Source organism: Megascapheus bottae, chromosome 13 (assembly GCF_031878675.1).
Source record: "Megascapheus bottae isolate mThoBot1 chromosome 13, mThoBot2.hap1, whole genome shotgun sequence".
In the NCBI taxonomy this organism is placed as follows: Eukaryota; Metazoa; Chordata; class Mammalia; order Rodentia; family Geomyidae; genus Megascapheus; species Megascapheus bottae.
Genome location: NC_143521.1, coordinates 32,107,286 through 32,118,447, shown reverse-complemented (window position 1 = coordinate 32,118,447; position 11,162 = coordinate 32,107,286). Strand labels below are relative to the sequence as shown.

The window sequence follows — 11,162 nt, the reverse complement described above, 5'->3', positions numbered from 1 at the left end:
TTTGGATCTTTTCAGAGTACTCTTCCAAAAGACACATCAAAATGGACTCTGACAGCCATCTCTTTAAAGTAGACCTAGAGAAGAGCTTAATTTAGTCTAGATTGAAAGGCAAGAAAAGGCCACATGGTGTTTTTAAGGCTCCAGGAGGTCATTAGGCCCTGATGGAATAAAGAAGGATGAAGAGAGGGTAAGGGCTGCAAAGGCGGCATAGTTCTCATGGAAACCCTACTTTAGTTAGTTGTTCAGGCTTGCAAAAGCATATGATATGAATGTGCTTGATGCGTATGTGTATATGTGTGAGGGAAGCTTGTAGATCTTTAGAACCTCAAAATCACATAATAAAATTAAACATTCAAAAATATACAACTCAGTGGTAATTAGTATATTTGCAATACTGTACAATCATTACCCTTATCTAGTTCCAGAATAATACTACTAATGTCTAGTTCCTGTAGAATAATACTCCTATATCCAGTGATTAGTCTTTTTCTCCTTCATCCTTAAACTCCAAATTCCCTTACAACCACTAGTCTCCTTTCTATCTTAATGGACCTTACATATTCTAGATATTCCATGTAAATGGATAATGAATCAATACAGTATGTGACTTTCAGTGTCTAGTTCTTTCATTTTGCATAACATTTTTGAGACTCGTGCTGTAGCACTTGTCAGCACCTAATCATATTTTTATGAATTACTAGTGATATCATTGAGCAGACACACCAATTTGTTCACCCATTTATCAGCAGTGATGGCATTTGGGTTCTTTCGACATTTAAGCTACAATGAAGAGCACTATTAAGAATATGTATATCCATGATTTCTTTTTTATTAAATAATTTATTAACATTGAGTTTTACATCATATTTCAAATGCCATATTTAACAAACAAGTATTCAAGACAGGAATCTCTATATACAATCACTGGTATTTAGATTTTAGAACATAATTAAAATTAGGCTGAGGGTCTGTATGTCATGGATACATATTAATCTATGTAATAAAACATTATATGTATAGAGTTATAGATTTTTTTTTGCTAGTCCTGGGCTTGAGCTCAGGGCCTGAGCCCTGTCCTTGGACTTTCTTAAGGCTAGAGCTCTACCACTTGAGCCTCAGCACCACTTCCAGCTTTTTTCTATGCATGTGGTACTGAGGAATCGAACCCAGGTCTTCGTGCTTGCAAGGCAGGCACTCTACCACTAGGACAAACTCCCGGCCTAGAGTCATTGTGTTTATATTTCCAATACCATATCCATAGCATTGGGTATACAAATATTGAGTCCTCGCTCTTGTACTATTTGGATCTAATAGCCACATATTAAGGATACCATGTGCCTTTTGTTCCTTTGGTATTGACTTGTCTCACTCAACATGATTCACTCTAGATTCATCCACTTCCCTGCGAATGCCATTATTTTGTTTTGCCTGTTGGCTATGTAGAATTCCACTATATATATATATATATATATATATATACACCACATTTTTTGTATCGATTCATCTGCAGTAGAATATCTGGATTGTTTCCATCGCCTGGCTATTGTGAATAGTGCAGAGATGAACATAGCTGAGCAGGTGTCCTTATCATATCCTGGGTTATGATGTTCAGGATAGATGCCCAGAAGTGGTATGGCGGGATTGTAGGGAAGGTCTATTTTCAGTTCTTTAAGGAACCTCCACACTGCTTTCCAGAGTGGCTGAACTAGTCTACATTCCCACCAGCAGTGTAGTAGGGTTCCCTTTTCTCCACAACCTGGCCAGCATCTGTCATTGTCTGAGTTCAAAATCTTAGCCATTCTTATTGAGGTAAGGTGGTATCTTCGGGTTGTTTTTATTTGCATTTTCTTTATGACCATGGATGATGAGCATTTTCTCATATATTTTTCTGCCATTTTAACCTCTTCTTTTGATAAGTCTCTCTTTAGTTCCCTTGCCCATTTAGTGATTGGTTTGTTGGGTTTGGGAGGGATTAGTTTTTTGAGTTCCCTGTAGATACTGGATATTAAGCATTTGTCAGATGTATTGTTGGTAAATATCTTTTCCCAGTTGATTGGCTGTCTCTCTACTTTTGTGATTATGTTTTTATCTGTACAGAAACTTTTTATTTTTAGGTAGTCCCATTTGTCGAGTCTCTCTCCAATTTGTTGTGACCCTGAGATTCTGTTGAGGAAGTTTTTGCCTGTGCCTATGAGTTCCAATGTCTCTCCAACTCTATCGTGTAGCAGTTTCAAGGTTTCCGGTCTGACATTGAGGTCTTTCATCCATTTTGAGTTAATGCTTGTGCATGGCGAAAGGCTAGGGTCAATTTTTAGCTTTCTGCATGTGGCTGCCCAGTTTTGCCAGCACCAATAATTGAATAGGCTGTGTTTGTTCCACTGTATATCTTTGGCTCCTTTGTCAAACACAAGTTGACTGTAGGTATGTGGTTCTATTTCTGAATCTTCTATTCTGTTCCGCTGATCTTCTGGTCTATTTTTGTGCCAATACCATGATGTTTTTGTTATTATGGCTCGGTAGTAGAGTTTGAAGTCTGGTATTGTAATACTACCTGTATCTACCTGTATTGCTCTTTTTGCCTAGAATTGTTTTGGCTATTCTAGGTCTTTTCTTGTTCCATATGAACCTTTGGATTATATCTTCTGTTTCAGTAAAGAATGTCTTTGGGATTTTGATGGGGATTGCATTGAATTTGTATATCAATTTTGGCAGTATGACCATTTTCACTATATTGGTTCTCCTTATCCATGAGCATGCAATGTCTTTCCATTTCCTGGTGTCCTCTTTAATTTCTTTTGTTAGTTTTCATTAAATAATTCTTTTACATCTTTGGTTAAATTAATTCCTAAGTATTTTATTCTTTTAGGGGCGATTGTGAATGGGATTATTTTCTTGATTTGGCCTTCTGTTTGTGTATTGTTGGTGTACAAGAAGGCTACTGACTTCTGAAGGTTAATTTTGTATCCTGCCACTTTGCTAAAGTGGTTTATTAATTCTAGGAGTTTGGGAGTGGAGCTTGTTGGGTCACTCAGGTAGAGGGTCATACCATCTGTGAATAGGGATAGTTTAATTTCTTTTTTCCTTTGTGAATCCCTATGTGGATCCCTTTGATGTCCTTCTTTTGCCTTATTGCTCTGGCTAAGGGTCCCAGCACTATAGTGAAGAGAAGTGGAGAGAGTGGGCATCCCTGTTGAGTTCCTGATTTTAAGGTAAATGATTCCAGTCTTTCACCATTTAGTATAATACTGGCTGTAGGTTTGTCATATATGGCTTTCACTATTTTGAGGAATGTACCTCTTATTTCTATTTTTCTAGTGCTTTCAACATGAATGGATGTTGTATTTGTCAAATGCCTTCTCTGCATGCAGAGAAATTATCATATGATTCTTATCCTTAACTCTATTGATATGATGTATTACATTGATTTGCAAATGCTAAACCAGCCTTGCATCTATGAAGCCTACTTGATCATAGTGTATAATTTTTAAAATTTGTTTCTGGATTCTGTTGGCTAGTATTTTATTGAGGATTTTTGTGTCTGTGTTCATTAGAGAGATAGATCTGTAGCTCTCTTTTTTGTTGGTTCTTTCCCTGGTTTGGGCATGAGTGTAATATTAGCTTCATAAAATGAGTTTGGTATGGCTCCTTCTGCTTCTATTTCTTGGAAGAGTTTCAAGAGTATAGGTATTACTTCATCTTGTAGAATTCCACAGTGAAACCATCTGGACCTGGGCTCTTTTTGGTTGGCATTTCCCTGATTGCTTCCGCTATTTCATTGTATGAAATTGGCTTGTTTAATTTGTTTACCTCTTCATTGTTCAATGTGGATAGCCTATATTTATTTAAAAATTCATCCATTTCTACTAGATTTTCCTGTTTCTTTCAATATAGACCCTGGTAGTACTTATCCTTAAAGGATCAAATTTCTTGGATATCGGTTGTGATAAAAAATAGGAATGCTTCATGAATTTGTGTGTCATCCTTGCGCAGGGGCCATGCTAATCTTCTTGGTATCGTTCCAATTTTAGTATATGTGCTGCTGAAATGAGCACCATGATTTCTTTTTTGTATGTGTAGTACTGGGATTCAAATTTAAAGCCTCACACTTGCTAGGCAATATGAGATTGACTGAAGATTTGGTTCTTCAGGATTCAAAGAAATTGAGAAGGAGAGAGAGGGGTTCTTAGTATATTCTTGACTTTCTGATTTTAGAAAGGAGGAATCTGTAGTTGAAGGTCAAGTGCAGAACTGATAATAGCCAAAAGTGGCAGAGAGAGAGAAGGATGTATGTCAACAGAATGGACCACTGGCCTGACCCCTTCTACCATCCCAAGCCACTAAGCCATCCTCTCCTCTCCTGTCCTCTCCTCTCCCTTCCCTTCCTCCTCTCTCCACTCTCTCTCCTCCCTCCTCTTTTCTTCCTCCCCCTCTCCTCCTCCTTCCCTCTCCTCCTCATTTTCCTCTTCTGTTCTGTTCTGTTCTCTTCTCTTCTCTCTCCCATTCAATTACTCTCTCTGCTTCTCCTCTTCTCTCCGCTCCCCTCTCTTCCTTTCTCTCCTTTTCTCTCTTCTTTTTTTTGAAATCATCATTTTTGAATCACCAAAATCAGAGACAAAAAGTATTTATCAAATTATCCATACATGGGGCTGGGATCTTGGCCTAGTGATAGAGTGCTTGCCTAGCATGCATGAAGACTGGGGGTCGATTCTTTGGTACCATATACATAGAAAAAGCTGAAAGTGGTGCTGTGGCTCAAGTGGTAGAGCTCTAACCTTGAGGAAAGCCTAAGGGCAGTGCACAGGCCCTTAGTTCAAGCCCTGGGACTGGCCAAAAAAATTTTTCATTGACTTAAATGAATAAGTAGAGTATACTTTGATATAGAAAACATCTCAATTTCTGACTATGCATAAATTAAGTTAGAAGGACTATTAAGTTAGAAGGACTAAGGTTTTGTTGTCTGATTTCAAGATTGGGAGATATTGTTGATAAGATGCCTGCTTGTACACACATTATGTGCAGTCTCGGGTGTGCATGTGTGTGTCTACGTGTGTGATATAATATTTGCTTGGAATAGCTCAAGGAATAATATAGTCATTATTGAGTAGAAATTTTCCCAATGAACCATCAGAGGTATGGCTTCAAGAAGGGAAGGGGGAAAGCAAGATAATGAGCCAAGGGACAAAAGGTGAACCAGTGTAACAGCGATAGCCACAAGACTATGTTGGAAATGAACTTTACAACTTTGGAGGGGTGGGGAGAAGGAAAATGGGAGAAAAACATGGGAAGAGGTAACAATGTTCGAAATGTAATGTACCCAATACCTTGTGAATGTAACTGTAAGTCCTCTATACATCACCCTGCCTATAAAATTTTTTAAAAAGAGTTACAAATGTGTATTAAAGAATGAGGGGGAAAAAAAAGAATCCTGGGCTGCTTTTTCTCTTTCCTTCTGCTATATCCATGTACCTCCATCTTGTGTGAGCCTGCAGTTTGCTCTCCCTCAATAAACTCCTTTTCTGCCTGAAAAAAAAAAAGAGCCATGGGTTTGCAGAGCCATTAGATACGTGGGTCTGGAAATAGCACTGGCCATCTACTCAAGAAACTTGGATCTGAATCTTGGCTCTGCCACTGCAACAGAATGACCCTGAACAACAGAATTAACTTCCCCTGATCTCTACCTCATCTGAGAGATGGTCATCTTTGCTTCTTGCTCTCCAGGGTCCCTGCTGGCCCTAACAATTATGAGCACTTGTTTTAATCAGGACTGGCATATCTACAGACAGCTGGTTTTAGAGACCTAGTTCATCAGTAGCTTCTGCATAATTTACCACTTCCCAAGTCCCAGTGTTTTTCAAATGCTCAATGTCTTATGAAATCTGAAGTGCTAGCCAGGCATCAGTGGTGCCCATAATTCTAGCTACTAGTAATTCTAGCTACTAGCTATTAGGGCTAATAATTTTAGTTACTCTGGAGGCTGAGATTTGAGGGTCACAATTCAAAGCCAGCCTAGGCACACAAATCCAAGAGACTCTTATCTCCAACTAAGCACCAGAAAACCGGATGTGGTATTAGAGCGCTAATCTTGAGCTAAAGAGCTCAGAGACAGCACTCAGGCCGAGTTCAAGCCCCACCATCAATGCGGGTGGGGGGGGAACCCATGAAATTTGAAGTGCTTTCAATGTGAGTTAGTGGGTAGAAAAGGAAACAGGTAGAAATCTTGTTAAAATATTGAAATGTAGGGGCCGGGAGTTTGGCCTAGTGGTAGAGTGCTTGCCTAGCTATGCATGAAGACCCAGGTTCAATTCCTGGGTACCACATACACAGAAAAAGCCAGAAGTGGTGCTGTGGCTCAAGTTGTAGAGCTCTAGTCCTGAACAAAAAGTGTCTAAAGACAGTACCCATGCCCGGCGTTCAAGCACAGGATTGGATTGGAAAAAAAAATGAAGTACATTTCGGATACATTCAGGAGACTGAGGCAGAAGGATTTCAAAGTTTGAGGGTAGCCTAGGCTACAGAGAAAGATCCCATCTGAGAGAGAGGGAAGAGAGAGAGAGAGAAAGAGAGAGAGAGAGAGAGAGAGAGAGAGAGAGAGAGAGAGAGAGAGAGAGAGAGAGAGAGAGAGAGAGAGAGAGAGAGAGAGAGAGAGAGAGAGATATTAAAGTGTGAATTTGTGATATGAGATAAGTAGGTTGCTTTAGAGTTTGCCTTGTCCTAGGCCACAGGACATCCTGCTGGCTTCCCTTGGGCACATAGTTTAAACACACTGACCCAGACTGAAAAAACAAATAGATCACACTGCTTTCTGCTGGCTGTGGGAAGGAAACAGTGGAGTGAAAAGTAACTCCTTTTCACCTAGGATCTCCTGAAAGTGTCCCATTCACCTAGTGAAATGGAAGATGGAAAACCAAAAGGTTGATCTGGGAAACAGAACAGGAAAGGGAATCCAATTTAAGTCAACGTGGTGAAAGGAAAGCAGACCCCTTGAACCAGAGTCAGCACAGGGAAAAAAAAGAGTATCTGATAAGCCCAGGCATAGAAAGAAGCAATCACTGGAGTCTCAGGTCACAGACATGTGAGTTTATGGCCTAGAGGTGGCCCCTTCTTCACAGAGGGGGTAGGGAGAGCATGCACTTGCTCAATGGTGGCTGACTTCCCAGGATAACAGTGCAATTTGGTCCAAGGGGGATAAATGTTTTCTTTACTGACTACCTGCTGGGTGTGTTTCTTGTCCATTTATATCTGGAGGCTCTGCTTTGCCCATCCTGTTTGGCTCAGATTGCCTGTTTGTTTCTTCCTGTATCCTTCCTTCAGTTTTGGCCCTGAACAGCCCTGATCTGAGCAACTGAAGAATAGAATGACTCCATTTTCCTTTCATCTCAGGGGACAAAATGCACTGAGATTCCTTTATGGACCCCAATTGTTATAAGAGGTGAAAGGCTCTGATTTCTGGAGATGGTTTTCCTTGTGGGCTGAAACCTCTCTGAACTGTTTCTGTGGAAGAGTCTCCAGAGGGTTGTAGCTTGGTGAAAGGTTTCAGACTAGCTTTGTTTGCAGACAGTTTTTGTCTTGAGGTTCTGGGAGATAGCCATTATGTTTTATTAATTTGTTTTTATTGACATAATATGTGTACATTCTTATAGGTATATTTATGGTAATTCATATATATATAATGTAATAATCAAATTGCAACCAGTGTGCTCTTTCCTAGATACCTGGCCTGATTTTGGAATTGTTAGATTTCTCTTTCTTTCCCATACAATTTACTTTCTCCTCTTATTAATTTTCAATGAAATAATTGCCATTTGCCAAATATCATATAAATCTCTCTTCCTGCATTGTTGTTTTTAATTCACCACAGTGGCCTTATTTTAGCTCCATTTTACAGATGACTAAGCAGAGTTCCAAATGTCCCATAGTTAATCAGTGGCTTTCGCAATCTGGAGAGATTTAAAATTTAAAAAATCACAGTCATAGTTGGAATACTTAAATTTTCTACCTGGAATGAGATCTAAAATAGTTAATGTAAGTAGTTTGGGACATTTAAGAAGTTGCTTAGAAATGGCTGGGTGTTACTACTTTATTTCTTCTGGCAGAGAATTGTGTAAAATGGTTTGTTGATAATAATCCGGGTAGAAAATAATGGTGATCTGAAAATACCGCAATGTCCTAGAGAGGATCTGGAACTTTCTCTTAGGATGCTGAATCTGTCAGGATTCAATCAGAAAAGTAGAATTATATCTATATACAAGTAATTGTCCATTTAGCACATATGTGCCATAGTTTTATGTTAGGTGTATTCTTTTCTTTTTTAAATATAAATTTATTATTACTAAAGTGTTCACAGAGGGTTACAATTCTGTAAGTCGGGTAATGAGTGCAAGTATTTTATTTATTTATTTTTTTAATTGTAGGGATAACATATAGAGGGGTTACAGTCGCATTAGCCAGGTAGTGGGTGCATTGCTTCTCATACATTGATACTCCTTCTCACGTTTTTGTCCCCATTTCCTCCCCCATCCCAATCATCTTGTTTTCCCCACTTCCCTTTCCTATTTCAAGTAAACAAATAAACATATATACAATATACCAGGTAAAAAAGTCAGATACAGTAACAATATGAGATTAACCAAAGGGAAACAAAAAGAAGAGAAATAACATAGTACATTAAGAACAACAATCACACAAGATAAAGCTCTTGTTTCCATATCCTAAAGATGCTTTCATTTAGTCTCATCCTATATGACCTTATGTACCTAGGTTTTGAGCTATTGTAATCTCTGCTAGGAGAGTCCTAGATGTGTACTAATTATGACAAATGAGGGAAACCATTGAGCCTATATTCCTTAGGGTCTGACTTACTTCACTTAATATGATTTTTTCCAAGACTTTCCATTTCCTTACAAATGGGGTGATGTCATTCTTTCTGATGGCAGCATAGAATTCCACAGTGTATAAACACCACATCTTATTGATCCAGTCATCAACTGAGGGACATCTAGGTTGGTTCCATATCTTTGCTATGGTAAATAGTGCTGATATGAACATTGTTGTGCTAGTGGCTTTAGTATGTCCTTGTTTCTGGATGATTGGGTAAATGCCAAGTAGTGGAATTGCTGGATCATAGGGGAGCTCTATGTTTAGTCTTTTGAGGAATCATCATACATACTGCTTTCCATAGTGGTTGAACGAGTTTGCACTCCCACCAACAGTGTAGTAGTGATCCCTCCTGGCCACATCCCCTCCAGCATCTGTTGTTATTAGTTTTCTTGATCCTGGCCATTCTAACTGAAGTGAGGTGGAATCTTAGAGTTGTTTTGATTTGCATTTCTTTTTATGGCCAGAGATGTCGAGCATTTCTTCATGTGTTTATAGGCCATTCTTATTTCCTCTTCAGAGAAGTATCTCTTTAAGTCTTTAGCTTACTTTTTAAAGGGATGGTTGTTTCTTTGAAGATTTGTTTTGGAGAGATTCAATTTTTTTAGCTGTAGATATATTTTAGATATGAGGCCCTTGTCTGTTGTAAGCTAGTGAAGATCTTCTCCTACTCTGTGGGTTTCTATTTCACTTGCTAGCTATGTCCTTTGCCATACAGAAGCTCTGCAATTTAATGCAGTCCCATTTGCTCAAACTTTCTTTAATTTGTTGCATTTCTGTGTCTTAAAGTTTCAACCTGTGCCAAGGAGACCTAGTGTATCTCCTATTCCTTATTGTAAAGTTTTCAGAGTATCTGCTTTTACCTCAAGGTTTTTGATCCATTTGGAATTAATCCTGGTGCAGGGTGACATAGAAGGCTCCAACTTTAGTTTTCTGCAGGTGCTTAACCAATTCTGCCACCACCACTTATTGAAGAGGCTGTCTTTCTTCCATACTGTATTTTTGGCTCCCTTATCAAAGATTAGGTGGCCATAGGACTGCAGATTAATTTCTGGGTCTTTAGTTCTATTCCATTGGTCCTCAGGCCTGTTCTTGTGACAGTACCAAGTTGTTTTGGTATGTGTATTCCCTTCGAAAGAGTGTTTTTCTTTAGGTATTGTGCACCTGATTTGCTATTCAACAAAGCAGTTTATAAATAGAATGCATGTTGATCAATGTGTCACTCTGTTCGAGTTCTAATCCATCCTTCCCAATTCACTCTTTCCCTCACTTTTCCTAATTTTGTGAGATATGCATCACATGTCTGAGGTTTGAGTTGTTGCCTTTATATCTGATGTGCAAACTTGAAATTCACAGGGCAGGCATCTGGGACGGGGAAGTGAATATAAAATGGGAGAAGTGGAGGATGTGTTAAGAGTCCTTGAGGACCAAATAGAACCCAGGCCAATTCTCACTGCTTCCAACCTGGCAACTGGGATGACGGTTGTGTCTTACAAGTACCCTTTTTCATGGAGCTCAACACATACCTGCCCAGAGGCTTAAGCTAGACAAGGCAGAAGTTGGAAGTGTAGCAAAACCTGAATTGAGGAGAGGAAGCAGGTGTGATGAGCACAGGAAACAATAGGTTGGACTTCTCAGTTTTTGCTTATTAAGCTAATAACTATTGCCGGTCATTTTCAGAGCCTCATGTACTTTCCAGGCCATTTTTTTTTTAATTTGGCACTGGCAGTTGTTTTCCTATTTGCCTGCTATGCAAACTTAAGCATTGCTTACTGGAGGGTCCCTTTCCTAACACTTCCTGGGTGAATGGCAGGCCTTTTATGGACGGCCTTTAAGGTCTATGCTTCCCTCTCACAAAATACTGTATCATAATCAGTGATTTCCTTGGAGCTGAACTCCTCTCCCTCTAAAAGACTGAAAGCTCTTTGAGGTAGTGTCTGTTCTCTGTTTGTTTCTGCCTTACCCCCCCCTCCAGCACTTGACAGACTGCCTGCTCCATTTGGAAGCCTAATGAGTATTTGGTGATTAATGAAAGTGTGCTCCTGCCTTCCCTACCCTTGGGTAAGCTCGAAGAAAGATGAATGAGATTTGAGATTTTATTGCATAATTAAATTACACTGTCCAAATACTTTTTAAAGCTGAAAGGAAATTCAGAGATCAGCTACAGGAAATGGAGGCCTAGAGAGGTGAAGGTCATGCAGCTGTTCAGGGGCAAACTGGGAATGAAGCCGAGGTCTCTTGCTAGCCATTCCTAGCCCAAATATGGGGAAGCTTAGATGTTATTTCCT

General features: G+C 39.3%; 1 non-coding gene across 1 annotated transcript; it reads right to left on the bottom strand.

The window, feature by feature from the left end:
- Positions 1-3,945: 3,945 nt before the first annotated feature.
- LOC150055771 (U6 spliceosomal RNA) lies at positions 3,946-4,052 on the bottom strand. Its single transcript, XR_016537508.1, has one exon. It is a non-coding gene; the product is annotated as a U6 spliceosomal RNA (small nuclear RNA).
- Positions 4,053-11,162: the final 7,110 nt, after the last annotated feature.